Source organism: Sciurus carolinensis, chromosome 18 (genome assembly GCF_902686445.1).
Source record: "Sciurus carolinensis chromosome 18, mSciCar1.2, whole genome shotgun sequence".
Classification (NCBI taxonomy): domain Eukaryota; kingdom Metazoa; phylum Chordata; class Mammalia; order Rodentia; family Sciuridae; genus Sciurus; species Sciurus carolinensis.
The window spans coordinates 33,579,860-33,594,306 of NC_062230.1; the positions used below are offsets into that span (position 1 = coordinate 33,579,860).

At 47.6% G+C, this 14,447-nt stretch overlaps 1 long non-coding RNA gene across 2 annotated transcripts; it reads left to right on the forward strand.

Annotated features, from left to right (window-relative positions):
* Positions 1 to 1,820: 1,820 nt before the first annotated feature.
* Positions 1,821 to 7,425, forward strand: LOC124970473 (uncharacterized). 2 transcript variants are annotated; one of them, XR_007106127.1, is made up of 4 exons: positions 1,821 to 1,977; positions 4,081 to 4,195; positions 4,328 to 4,469; positions 6,900 to 7,425. It is a non-coding gene; the product is annotated as an uncharacterized LOC124970473 (long non-coding RNA). The 2 variants fall into 2 exon arrangements; XR_007106128.1 differs by lacking the exon at positions 4,328 to 4,469.
* Positions 7,426 to 14,447: the final 7,022 nt, after the last annotated feature.

The window sequence follows — 14,447 nt, forward strand, 5'->3', positions numbered from 1 at the left end:
AAATTTCTTAAGTAGAGGGCTTTCTCATCCCTCGGGGCCGCTCCCCACTCAGCCATGGTAGTGGTCTGAGAGGCTGGTTGCGTCCAGGCTCAAGCTTGCACTAAAACCTCATTGTGTGATTTGCTTTGCTGTGTGTGCACTTTGATTTTCTGGGGATCGGTTGATATTGAACCCCAATAGGTGCACACCTGTAATCCCAGCAACTCAGGCTGAGGCAGGAGGATTGCGAGCTTGAGGCTAGCATCAGCAGTTTATCGAGGCCCTAAACAACTCAGCAAGGCCCTCTCTCAAAAAAAAAAAAGACATAAAAAGACATAAAAAGTGCTGGGGAGGGGCTGGGGATATAGCTCAGTTGGTAGAGTGCTTGCCTCGCATGCATAAGGCCCTGGGTTCAATCCCCAGCACCAAAAACAAAACAAAGTGCTGGGGACGTGGTTCGGTGGTCAAGCACCCCTGAGTCCAATCCCCGGTACCAAAACAGAGGCCGGGGCTGCAGCTCAGAGGTGGAGTGCTCATGGGTTCAATCTGCAGCACTGCGAACGAAGCAAACAAGAGGGGCAGAATTCTCTCCTTGCCATCCTGACTGCTGTTTTTCTGGTCTAACCCTGACCTTCCGCTGCCTGTGATGTGATCGTGCCCCACTGGCCTTCTGTTTCCCACATGCTCCCTCTTTCCTCCTCTAATTCTTAAGCTAGAGGAAACTTTTCCCTCTTTTTCTAAAAAACAGACTTCATATTTTTTAGAGCAGTTTTCGCTTCACAGCAAACTTGAGCAGAAGGTCCAGAGGCTTCCTGACCTCCCGCCCACGCATGCCGGCTTCCCCTCTCACCAGCACCCCACCAGAATCTACAGCAACGCCTCGTCAGCAACTCGGGTCCACAGTCACTGGGGTTCACTCTCGGCGGTGTGCCTTCTTCATTTTGGTCAAATGTCTAATCACGTACTCGAGAGAGACGTAGAAGGATGTAGGCAGCCAGGCACGATGGCCGTGGGGAGGAAGGAGCATGGAGCGGGTCTTCCAACGAGGCCAGCTTCCTGGCTGACGAAAGGACTCCCGGGCTCAAGCCGGGACCCACTCAGATACCTCCGTACTCCTAAGCAGGGGACCCAAAAGAAAAACGGAACAGACGTGTGGACAGTGGGGCCACCAATCAGTAATAGTGAGGAGCGTGTGGACAGGGAGACAAGGAAAGGAGGAAGTTCCAGAGACTGTAAAAAGAACAGGCCCAAGTTCCTCCCTGGATTTCCAGGTCCAGGCCCCTTCTGTTCGGAGGACTCTCTCTGCTGCTTTTGCAATAAACCTGCTGCTTGCTTGCTATCTCTGTGTCCTGTTCTTCTTGTTCAAATCTTTCCCGAGAGCAGACAACAAGCCCCTAGATGGTAGCATCTATTTTTCTTTTTTTTTTTGATAGCAGGGATTGAACACAGGGGCACTTGACCACTGAACCACATTCCCAGCTCTATCTTGTATTTTATTTAGAGACAGGGCCTCGCTTTTGCTGAGGCTGGCTTTGAACTCGAGATCCTCCTGCCTCAGCCTCCCAAGCCACTGGGATTGCAGGTGTGTGTCACCACACCTGGGGATGGTAACATCTTATACAGAGTATTGTCACTGTCACTGCCCTAAAAATCCCCTGTGCTCTATTCACACCCCCCCCCCCCACCTCTGGCAGCCTCTGGTCACCTTTTACCGTCTCTGAAGCTAAGGAAGGGGTTAACTTGCTCCTGGCACTCACCCATCTGTTTTTCACTCCCCTGTGCCTCACTCCCCAGATCATTAACCAACAAAGTCAGCCTTGCCTGGAAAGAAGGAGGGAAAACATGGGAGAACAATGCTAGTGACAGGACTCCTAATCAGTAATCTTTCTCTGGGTTCCCGGAACCAGGAAAGTCTGCCAGGTCAGCGGTCTGTGGGCCACATCGAAGTCGTGTCAAGAGAATTGATTATCCCAAGAGCTGATGACCACCTGGCTGCAGGTAAAGTTAGACTCCCCTGAAAGCCCACGTAAGCTTTTGTACCTGCGGCGCCTGGCAAGATGGAATGAGTGGAGGCCCTGCAGCTTCCAGCTTGCCAGCTTGTAGCCAGCAAGTCTTCCTCCCCCGGCCTCTGTGCTGACTTCCTCTATTGGCTGAGGAACTGGACCTTTCGCGGTTACAACTCCAGAGCCTGCCTTTTGCAGAAGGTTCTCTAGTTGGAATCACAGACTCTTGCCTCTTCTTACTGACTTGCTTCACTAAGAGCACTTGCTATCCTCAGCGTCTTTATCAGCTGCTGAGCCAGGTGGGCACCCCGAGGAGTGAACTCCTATGTCAATATATCCTAAAAGCGTTCTTTGTGTTTCAGCTAAAACTTTTTGGAGAAACGGAGTCACCCCAACTCCTTCTCTTAGGCATTTGAACTTGACTCTAAGACCCAGAACTGAGCCTCGCTGGAAGCAGTCCTGGCTTCCATCTTTGCCTTTCACACACATGCTCCTTGACCTTGTGCTGGGCAGGCCTGGAAATGTGTCGATCATCATTCTGTTTGAACTGCGCCTTGAACTGAGCATGCTCAGAAATGTGCCTGGGCCCCACGTTTGCTTTCTTGAATGACTGGGTGCTCCTTTCCTGGGGAGAGCGCTGCTTTACAGATGACTGAAGTGCTCCCTGCAGGCAATCAGTCTTTCTCCATTCTCTTCTCTTCTGGGTGTGCTCTTTGGATTCACAGGCACCAAGTGGAGAACCCATTGCTTCCGGTTACATTTTCATGACTTGATAGCTCATTTAAGATATCTTTTTAAAATGCAAACGAGAGCCTTCCTGGGTGGCTTGCCCTAAATCCCAGCTATTCAGGAGGCTGAGGTAGGAGAGCTGCTTGAGCCCAGGAGTTTGGACTTGCAGTGTGCTCTGGATCAGTAGTGGGATCCTGTCCATGAAAAGCCACCACACTCCAGCTTGGGCAGTGCCATGAGGCCACTTACCCTCTTCAAAAATAACTAAAAATGCAAATCGAATGTCTTTGTCCCCTTTAAACCCCCCCCTCCGCCCAGCAGGTGGTGCATACCTATAATTCCAGCAAGCTGGATGCTGAGTCAGAAGGATCACAAGTTGGAGACCCACCTGGCCAACTTAGTGAGACCCTGTCTCAAAGTAAAAAATAAAAGAACTGCCCAATTTCTTTCTTTCTTTTTTACAATACAGTAGCGTATATTTTGAAATATTTTACATACATAGATTGTTTCAATTAGGATCCCATTATTGTGCCCAACTCTGCTTCCTTCTTGAAGGGTTATGGAAAATAATATTCCTATAAGGCAGCCCCCCAAGAAAATGGAGGGACGGTGTGATTTGGAAGGAGGGAGGGGAAATTGGCCAAACATTAAACCTCTCCCAGTGCATTCCTGATAGCAATGGGCCCTGGGGGAAAGGGCAGATATTGAATGCTGGGTCTTAAACCTTGACCCTCCCCCATGACTAATTAGTCCTAAATGACAGTGGGTAAGATTTGCGCACTCATCCTTCGGGGTCTGGTTTTAACCAGTACAGCTAGCTCCTGGTGGTCAAAACTGCAGGGCTTCCAAAGATTACATCATCCTCATCATACCCTATAAAACCAGAATCCCCTCTGTAACTGAGGGCCATTTTCCCCATCCGGAAAATGGGCCCCAATGGCGCCCCAGTCTCGAAAGAATAAAGGCTTCTCTGAATCCGTTGAGGTCTGCTTCCCGTCCTTTTGCGTGTACACTTCCTGTCCTGTCTGCTCTGCCAGACCGGTGTTCCTTCTCTCCTACGGGCTCATCCCTTACCCTAACACCTAGTCAAGCTTTGCTGGCGTAAGCTGACAAAGCTTAATCAATGTGCAGGAGAAGACCACAGCACCAGGGTGACCACCTCCTGCTCAATCTGTTCACAAACTTAAATCTCCCTTTTAAGGGGGCAGAAGATGCAGAGCAAACAAAGGTGTCTTGTCATGCAGATGAAGTGTCCCAGGTAGCAGCCACCTGTGGCAAGCGGTAGAGTCACTCAGACCCCAGTCTCCTGTTCTTGAGGAAAGGTCCCTTCTGCAGGGGGAGACTCTGCCTCTTTACCTTACTCTTGCAGATCACCATCAATTTCTTCTATGAAAGGACAGATCTTGAGAGCCGTTCCTGTGACTGCAGAGCCTCCAGTTTCTCGGAATAACCGATTACAAATGCATCAGTGAAAGATACCTGGGGTAAGACGTTTTACCTTCCCACCGCCTCCGGCCCTGGGCTTTTCCGGTGTCCATTCCTTCTTCTGGCCACCCTTCCTTTCCCTTCTGCCCCTGCTGGTGTGTGTCCCACTGAAGCACATTCCCTGGGGGCAGGCTCCTCTGCTTCCTGGGAGGCCCTTCCATTCAGTACACAGGAGATGAAGCCTGTGCTGTGTGCTTGACAATTTCCTGCCTCCCTGCTTGGCGGTAAAATGCTAGAAGACCAGGATCCTGCCTGGTTTTGTTCCGCACCAAGGTCAGTACCACAGCCAGTGCCCAGCAAAGCTTTGTCACTGAGTGAATGTGAATCTGGGTCTTATAAACAGGTGTTTCCATCCTCTTCCAAATTTCCTTTCAATGATGTTAGGGGCCTGGTTGGCTCCCTATCTCAGAACATCTGACTCACACCCCCTTTTTTTCTCAATACAAAACCTTATCTCACCTTTTTTTTTTTTAAATTCTGGAGATTGAACATAGTACCTCCAGCATGCTAGGCAAGTGCTCTACCACTAAGCCACATTCCTAGCCCTTTTTACTTTGAGACAAGATCTTACTAAATGGGTGAGGCTGACCCTGAACTTGGGATCCTCCTGCCTCAGCCTCCTCAGTAGCTAGGATTACAGATGTGCATTGCCATGCCTGGCTCTGATTCCTTTAACCAACATATGCTCCTGTTTACAGAGACCATTAAACTGAAGTAAGAGACAAGAAATTAAGGGACTTGCATTTTTTATTTCTCCTGGATTGAAATTTCTGGAAACATGACAAATATTAAAAATGATATCAACCAAATCACTTACCACCAGGTGCCAGATTTGCAGACATACGTGGCCCAAATGGCACTATTTTTCTTTCTTTCTCTGAGTCTTTTGGTCGATAATTACTGCCTAGGAAAGGAAATTTGCCATCTGTAAGGAAATCCTACGAAACCACGCCAGACACGGGAAATCACACAAGGGAGTTTATTAAGCAAACAGAGTGTCTCCCTGCAGGGTAAGAGAAAATGAAAGGAAAAGAGAAAGGAAAGGGCGCGCGCTAGAGAGAGTGGAAAGCGAGGAGGAGGAAAAGCAAGTGTGTAGGAGAGAGAAGCAAGAAGGGAAAGATGGCGGTTGAATTCCGCCGGACTAATGGGACCAATGTCGGAGAAGGATACTTGCAAGCTGACTGATGAACCAATAGCTAGCCAGGATGTTCACAGACTGACAAGTGGTTGGGAGTGGGGGGGATGGCTGCACCAGAAAGGGCAGGGGAGCAGCTTTATACATTACATCTTATTATGCAAAGTCCTTACTTGCCCATGGTATGAAAAACCCTGCCACTCTGAGACTCACTTTTTGCATCACGTGCCTGTAGTGCTTTAGGGCAGACATTACTCAGATGCTTGGCAGAAATCAGATATTAATGGTAGCTAAGGATTTGATCCATTGTCTTTTTTTTTTGAGTACCGGGGACTGAACTCCAGGACTGGGCCACATCACTGGCCCTATTTTTGTATTTTGTTTAGAGATAGGGTCCCACTGAGTTGCTTAGTGCCTCACCATTGCTGAGGCTGACTTTGAACCTGACTATGATCCTCCTGCCTCAGCCTCCCGAGACACTGGGATTACAGGTGTGCACCACCGGGCCTGGCGATTCATTGTCTTTTTAAAATATTTATTGTAAATTTTTTTTTTTTTTACAATACATAGAGTATATTTTGAAATATTTAACATACATAGAATTAAAGTATAACGCGTTCCAATTAGGATCCCATTATTGTGGTTGTATGTGACATGGAGTCCACTGTCCTCTTGATAATAAGAGGAAAGGATACTGGCAGTACTGCCCAGCGTTGGCTGCACGGATCTGGGGGCAACTTAACTGGAAAGGATTAACTAGTGAATTGCCTGCCTCTGGAAGGGAGTGTCCCCCAGAGTCCAGCTGGACCTGCAGCCCGGACTCCTAGTTCCCATTTCAGATTTAGGAACTCTCCAGGCAGGGCTTCCCTGGCCTTGTCTGAAAGGTCTGACCTCTGGATGTCAAGCAGGGTCCCATCAGTATCCAGAGGCCCTGGATGCTGTTTTGAGGAGTGGATGGTGGAGACCCAGGGCCCCCTTGCCTAAGAACTGCCAGGTTCTTTCCTTGCCAGCTACTTCAGAGGAGGGTGTCCACCTGGCCGGGAGTCTGCAGTATTGTTTTCTCATTTGTTTATGATTCCGAAGGGAAGGATCCCAGGCCTTTGAAAAACATTCCTGGGTTGTAAAGCTGCTGAGAGGTTTACTGGCCTCTGAAGAAGAGATTTATAGCATACTGGGAGATTGGAGAAAGGACTTCCAACCTCCAGGTATCTCCCAGGAATGCTCTGGGCAGAGGAGAAAATGGACTCTTTCCCTTTTGGTGGCAGGGAAATTTCTCCTTCCCCAACCTTGCCTATATAATATTCAGTGTCCCCAAAATGTCAGGAGTGTTTGTAACAGAAATGCATAACAATTATAGTTGTTTCAATTTTTCAGTCTATATTTTCCAAAAAATACTATCATAAAGGTTACACAATTTCAATTATAGAAAATTACAAGGAAACCCAAATCCACACTTTGATGTTCACTCCTACAAGGATGAACTACATCTAGGACCCAGTGGTAATTATGTAAATATTCTGTCTAATTAATAATGAACTCTTTTGTGTTTCTTTTTTTTCATCATCAAGGCTGGCTCAGTATGATTGAATAAAACGTGTACCAAAGGAAATGCCACATCCAGACTAATTGCAAGAAAACCAAAGGAAGCTATTATAATTATCATTAACTTTCTAATCACAACAGCATAGTGCCTTCATTTATACAGGAAAATATCAAAGAGTAGAGGTGCAAAGAGGAAGATGTTATAAAAAGGGGCAGCCTGGAAATTAGAGGTCACACCTCCTCTTTTTCCTTCCTATTAGACATTCAATCCCTTTTTTTCATTCCAGGATTCAACTCTGGGGTGCTTAACCATGGAGTCACATCCCCAGCCCTTTTTTATATTTTATTTAGAGACAGGGTTTTGTTAAATTGCTTAGGGCCTCACAAAGTTGCTAAGGCTGGTGATCCTCCTGCCTCAGCCTCCTGAGCCACTGAGATTACAGGCGTGTTCCACTGGGCCAGGCTTAGGAGTTCTTCTTCTCCCTCCATCCCCTCAGTCGACATCAGTGCTGAGTTACCTGTTTCCGATTTTTTTTTTTTTCTTACACTGGTGGTAGAATGATGGTGTCATCTAATGAATCAGATTATTCATCCTTTCCTCCTCTTCTGCGGCTCATCTGTTCCTGGGCTATTTGCTGAGTGTCTATTGTGTGCCAGCCCTAGGTGGGAGCTGGGGTGAGAGCCATGAACTAAACTGCTGTGCTCCATTTCAGCAATGCCCTTCATTCTTTTCCTCCTGGGCTGCCTCTTCCTCTATCCTGACCCAATACTAAGATCTTTGTGGCTTTCTTTCATCTCGGTTTTCTCAGGATCCGGTACCATGAGTCCCACTTCCATCCATGTTTATCATTGGCTGAATGTGTCAGGGGCGGGCTCTGAGGGCCCCAGAGCCGCACCGTGGCCTGATCTCTAAGATGGCGCCTGGCAGCTTGCCAGACATAGCTGCACTCATATACAAGTTTTAGGAAGTAACTCTGGTTGGCTGTTGTACATGAGGCGATCCTGGTATCTGCCTGGAGACTGTTCCTTGATAGGCTGACTTTCCTGGTAGTCTACTCTCTGATAGGCTGATGTTCTCAATATAAGTCTGAGACTTGTGGAATAAAGCCCCTTTTGGTTCCTGTGCTCAAGAAGAGCGTACGTGTTGTGATTGTCCCCGCGGGTGGTGGGAGGTCATAGAATGAATTCTCTCTTTGAAATTGTGTCTTTATTGACTTATTTTGCAGTGCTGTGGGTTGAACCCAGGGCCCCTGCACGCTGGGCAAGTGCCCTAGCACACAGCCCCAGCCTCTGACATGATTTAGTTGGAGCCTGGATGGTAGAGGTCGTGCAGAAGGAATTAAAACCTGCTTGGGATCTTTCCATTTTTATCTATGTTATTTTTTCTGCTTATTAAAATATGAGTCAATGTAATAATAAAATTATTACAGAAATAAATAAAATAGTGAAATTCCTCCCCATCTTTAGCCTCTAGAGATAAGGACAGTGCATGGTTTGATACCCACTCCTTCAATTTGTTTCTGTCTTTTTGTGTAGCTACATCTATCTAGAGATACACCTACATATGTGTATTTATAATTCTATGTATAATTTAAAAACCCAAACAGGATCATAGTAGTCAAACAAATCTTCAACTGCTTTTTTTTAAAAACCTTTTTCCATTTGATAATATATCTTGGCTTTGATTATGTGAAACTTCCTCTAAATTCCTTTCCAACTCTAAATCGTACACTTGTGAATCCGAGCCAGAGGCTCATTTATTTTTATTAACTAGTTCTTATTATTGTAAAGGAAACACACGTACCTGCTAAGTGGAGGTAACAGCAGAGGAGGGAGTGAAGTGAAATGGAATGTGAACCCCCACTTCCTGCTCCAGAGTTGGCTTTTCCTTGTGTGCTAGTGCGGGGCATTGAATGTGGAGCCCCAGCCCTCCAGGCCTGTGCTTTACCACGGAGTCACATCCCCAGCCCCAAAGTTGGCTATTTCTCAGTTTCTTAAGTATCCTTTCAGAATTTCCAGGGCACTTACACACTTAGCCCCCAGGGGAAAAAAAACAAAGTTGATATGTAATTCAATGGAAAAAAATTCTTAGCATTTAAGAACTTTGTCTAGTGTAAGCTGCTCTTACAGCAGCCCCTGGGAACTCATGGGCTCTTCAGGTGTGAAAATCGTCCAATACCTGGCTAGCCAACCTGGGCACAGGCTGCCTGCCATTCTCCAGAGCCATCTTATTCTTCCACAAGGGAAGCTGCACAGACAGGAGTGCACCCCTTGCCAGCCTCTTGCTGTGAGCGCTGCTCTTTGACTAGGGTGGCCCAGTGGGCTCTGAGAAGCAGAGCTGCGTGTAACTTCCGGGTCAGGCACAGAGTGCTGGCCGGTCCTTCCTTCTGCCATTTCCCCTCCTACTGGTGGGAATGCGGACCTTGGACCACTGGAACAGGATGACACCTTAGACAGGAAGACGCCAGGAAGTAAGAGGATCCTGGGCTCCTGACATCTTTGCAAAGCTGAATCGTCAAAAACTCCTTGGACTTTTTGGGAGAGGAAAATAGACCTGCATCTTCCGCCTGGTAAGCTGCTGTTATTCGGGGTCTCTGCTATCCGCGGGTGGGCGTCTGTTCCTACTGTGAGCTTTATTACAAGACATTATTTCTCCATCCAAAGGCCAATTTTCTGAATCACAGGAAACACCAGGAATAAATTCAGCGTGTTTTACCATGATGGTTAAAATTATACTGGGGACATTAATTCCAAAGTCAAACCCTTGGAGAGAGGTGATGTGAGGGGAAAAGAAAGTGAACATCTACAAAGGGAGAAAGAGCGGCTTGATCAGATCCTTCTCCACCCTTCCGTTTCCTCCTCAGAAAACACAGGTGGGCCCGGGCCGCGCTGAAGGGAAGCTGTCTGCCCTCGGTACACCCCCACAGCCAGTGGCAGATCTTCTGCTCGCCTGCCTCTGATCACATCTGCACTCGGTACATCCCCACAGCCAGTGGCAGATCTGCTCGCCTGCCTCTGATCACAGCCTCTTTCCTCGAGGCATTTGACTTCCCAGTAGGAGCTGAGGCCCGCGGAGAAGGCAGGAAAAGGCAATGTTTTCAGTACCAGGTGGCAGACGGGAAAAGAGGAGATGCCTGGCTGCAGTGAACTTGGTGTTGACGTGGACCAAACGTATCTGTGTCTGTCCACGAGGTCAGGATTTGTCGAATAATAACAAATTCACAGGCTCCACCGCTTCCATCAGGCAGTTCCCTGGATCCTTGCAGGTCACCTGGTCGCCATCAGCCAGGCAATCACCAGTTCTTAATTCCGATCTTAATTTCTTATACCTAGAGCACTCAGGCGACATCACGCTTCACACACATGTAACATGCAGTTACAGAGAGGCTGAGAGAGGGTGAAGGCCGCCACAGGGGTTCAGGAGTTGAGCTGAGAGCAAAAGCAGAGGGCACCGCGTCCCTGTGGGTGGTCAGATAAGATTGCGTCAGCCAGAAGAACTTACTCAGGACCCACACGGAGCTGTCAAAGCTTAGGAAGTTGTTCTCCGTCAAGGTCTGGATGGACAGGCAGCAATGTCAGAGGGTCACCTTGGAGTATCGGGTTGAGATGTCATCGGGCGTGGTCGTCATGGGCAGGAGAAACTGAAGTCCAAGGACAGATTTGGAAGTTAGTGAGTTCATTGCTATGGTGACTTTCCCGGGCAAGGCCGTGAGGAGTGATCAGGTGATGACCAGGGTGCTGCCATGTCTAGTCTTGGGGTGCTCCTCCTTTTATGGGCCTTGAGTGAGGGAGTTGCTTCAGTTGGTGGTCTGGTGTGTTCCACAAGCTCATGGGCCTGTGTTTTCCACTGTGAGTTCAATACACCTGTGCCTCCCTGTCCTTCAAGTTTGAAGGTGGTCATTTTTATTTGCACGATCAACTTTTTGTCAGTTTGTGCCTTGTGGTTGTGCTAGGCAGATGGTTGTTGTTTGCCGGTTTACCTGTATTCCACCTCAGCACTTAAACTCAAATGGAGTAGCCAATGGTGAACTGCTGCTTTATGACATGGAGTGACCCAGTCTCAAGCGCCACCTGAGAACTACAGTCTGTATGTCGTGGGGTAACTGAGCAGGGCACAGCCTGCTCTCCGCACTGGTACATAAGTTTCCCCTGCTGTGTGTCTGCCTGATGAGTCATATCCTTTGAAGTTGGAAGGAAGCTTGTGTCCCTGGCTCCTGACCAAAGGTTGGACTTGATTACCTGGTGAGGGAGTTCTACATCCTGGTCCTGACCAGGCTTGGGAGCAGAGGGAAAGGAGACCCAAGGAACACCACAGGACAGGCAGGCCACATCATCATTGGCAGTAACAGCACTGGTAATGTGGAGGTGAAGGCTCTTTATGGAGACCCATGTAAACCCTGGAAATAAGGCAATAATGTGATGATGTTGTGCTAGAACTTTCCTAAACAATCCCACCTAAAGTTTATTTTAATTTTTGGTATCAGGGATTGAACCCAGTGCATTTAACCGCTGAGCCACATCCCCAGGCCTTTATATTTTTTATTTTGAAACAGTGTCTCACTAAGTTGCTGAGGCAGTTCTCAAACTTGCAAGCCTCCTGCCTCAGCCTTCTGAGTCTCTGGGATTATAAGTGTGTACCACCATACCAAGCCCCTGTTTAATTTTTTAATGCTTACAATGTTTCAGTTTTTCCCTTTGAATGGCCTTGTCATTATTTTGCTTCCCTTACAAATAGGTTTAAGTGGGATTTAAATGCAAATATATTATGTATTTAAGGAAGAATCATTCTTTTTAAAACACATTTCGAGAATTATGTTTCAGTTAAGTGCAGGGTTTGGCCGCCGGCAGCTTGGGTTAGGGCACTGGGCCTGATACTTCTTAGCTCCGTGACCAGGAGCACATAGCTTAATTACCTTGAGCTTTCTGGCCTCTTCCATAAAATGGGGATAAACTGGAAGTAAGAGAATTAGGGTCTGAATCCAGGACTAATTGCCCCGAAGATCATCTGTGTCCACCACAGCGAAGTCGCATTCTTGGTGTGGCGCACAAACATGTCTGTACAGCTGTACTCAGGGAGGGAGCGCGGGCGGGAGGGGAGGAAGGAGGGAGATCTGGATACTGGGTCATATTCCATCTTCTACTCGGCAACACGAGCTGGGGGGTGCTCGTGTAGTGGAGGACTCTCGCAGGTCCCCGCACAGCTCCCTCGGCACACGCAGATCCACGTGTGTTGAGGAAGGATTTCTTTGGAGGGGTGACAACCTACCCCCTAAGCATAGCTAACCCTTCCCATCTAGTGTGAAACCAGGGGAACCAAGATGGCTCTCTTTACTAGAGGTGGAAGAAAGCTGACTGGGCTGGGCCGTAGAGATGACCCGGACAGTGGGCTCTGCCTGGCGCCCTCCTCCGGAACTGGCTGGAAAACTCAACCTCCCAGATTCAGGCTGGCTGCTGGTGGCAGCAGGAGATCCAGGTTGGGAGGAGCCATGACATTCAGCTCCTTGGTGGTAGTTTGTGATTCTGAGATTTCCTGGAAGATGTAGATTCTTTTTTGGGTACAGGAGAATTCTGGGAGTAATAAGCATTGACTGGAGTAGCCACCGTGGGCTGCGCAGGGCTGGAGAGAGTTGGCGCACTCGTTAGCCACCTGTATGCGTGGTTGTCATTGCTTTGCAGACACACCTCCTGCCATCAGTAATTGGTATTCAGGGCTCTCTCCGAGAGGTGTCAGCACGTGGGGAAGGCCTTGAAGTGGGAGGCAGGGGACCGGGTTCTACTCTGTTCTCTCACCAACTTGCTTATCAACTCAGGTTCTATCAGCATGTCAATTTAATCCATTAAATGGAGCTGATACTGTCTGGCAAAGAAAATGATAATCAGGGTAACGAAAATCATAAGCACCACTTAGTGAGCCGGTGATGCTGTGTTGTTAATCTTGTTCCTCTTTCTCTCATTTAAGCTTTTGTGGTTATGACTCACTGAGTCAGCCTCATTCATTCTCACGTTGAAGGTCACTCAGATCCTAGGCTACCACGTACCTCAGCTTCTCTGCCTGCTCCTGATCCTCACCCTGGCACCCAGCTCCCATCCAGGTGTTTTCTTTGTTTCCGATCCAGAGAAAAGCCAGGACCCGCAGGGGATGGTGATCCAGAGCCCAGCTGGGATGGGACAGACCCTTTTTCTGTATCAGTCTTGTCCTTGCAAACGCAGCACAGGAGAGGGTAGAGGAGTGAGAGCGAGTACACACAACCCTCCCTCTAACTTCATTTGCATAGTGAGTATTTGGATAGAAAGGGATACAAACACTCTGAAGTCAGACCAGCCTGGGTTTAAATCCTGGCCCTCTCACTTCTGATGATATCAGACAATGTACTCAACTTAACTGAGCCTTAGCTTCTTTATCTATAGCCTGGGGATAATATCTGCCTCAAGTTGCTATTGTAATGAAACAATGCAACTATGGTTATCTGGTTATAAACTCTCCAGTATGCCTACGAGGGACCAGACTTAGACGGCAATTGAGGCGGAGTGAAGTCTGAGCTGCTGGTGGTTGGGAAACAGTTTTCCACTGGCCTCTTGTTCACATCTTATGAAGCAAGGAATTAGCTGCCTTTTCAGAAAGGTTCTGGCTTTTCAAGGATGTTTAATAAGTGTTTAATAATAATAAGCGACTTTGTATATAGAGATGGTGTCTTCGTCCAGGACCAAGGCTGGATTTGTTTACTGTCTGTTATAAAAGATCCAGGTTCCCGGAGTTCTGGATTCCTGTCACATGTTGCAACCCACTGTGGATGCAGTATCTCTTGAGGCTTTTTGTGTTATTCTTTAGGAATTGGGCTTAAGACACCAGCACAAAACAAAACAAAGCAAAACAGGCTACTTCTGTTGCTGTGAATAATAAAACTATCTTTTGTTTCTGGCTCAGGAGACTCATGTCTTTTTATCACATTCATAAAACTATTCCAGGCTAACTTGTTAGTATGGGAGTGGGGTAAAGTCTCAGACCCTTCCCAATTCTTGACTTGATCAGACCTCCTGGCATCCTTCTACAGAGCAGGAGAAGGGGGAAGCACTTCTTCCTGGAGTGTTTAGTCAGTGATATGTGTCTCCCAGAAAAGCCTGCCTTCTGCTACAGGGCTGGAAATTCTATCTGAAGAATTGTTCTGGAACAACTGATGAGAGGGAGAATGGAAGATGATATAGGACAATATGAAAGCACCCAGAAGACCACTCTGGACGCGGGAACTCACACGAGAGAGTTCATTAAATGGAAGAGCAGAGTGTCTGCTCTGAAGGGAGGGAGGGAGGGAGAGAGAGAGAGAATGGCAGGGGAGCTGTTCTTAAGTAGTGGAATTTCACAGGCTAATAACAATTTGATGTGGAAGTTCGCAGGCTAACAATCTAGGTTGTAAAATGGTGTGTGGGGGTGGCAGAATAATGGCGGCAGCAAATGGCAGGGGAGAAATGTCTGCAGCCTTGTTAACCCATTGTCCCTTCACAATGCACCTTTAACAAAGAGTAACGTAGGGTTTTTTGAACTCCAACCATTTGAATATTGCCTTGATTTTAATTTT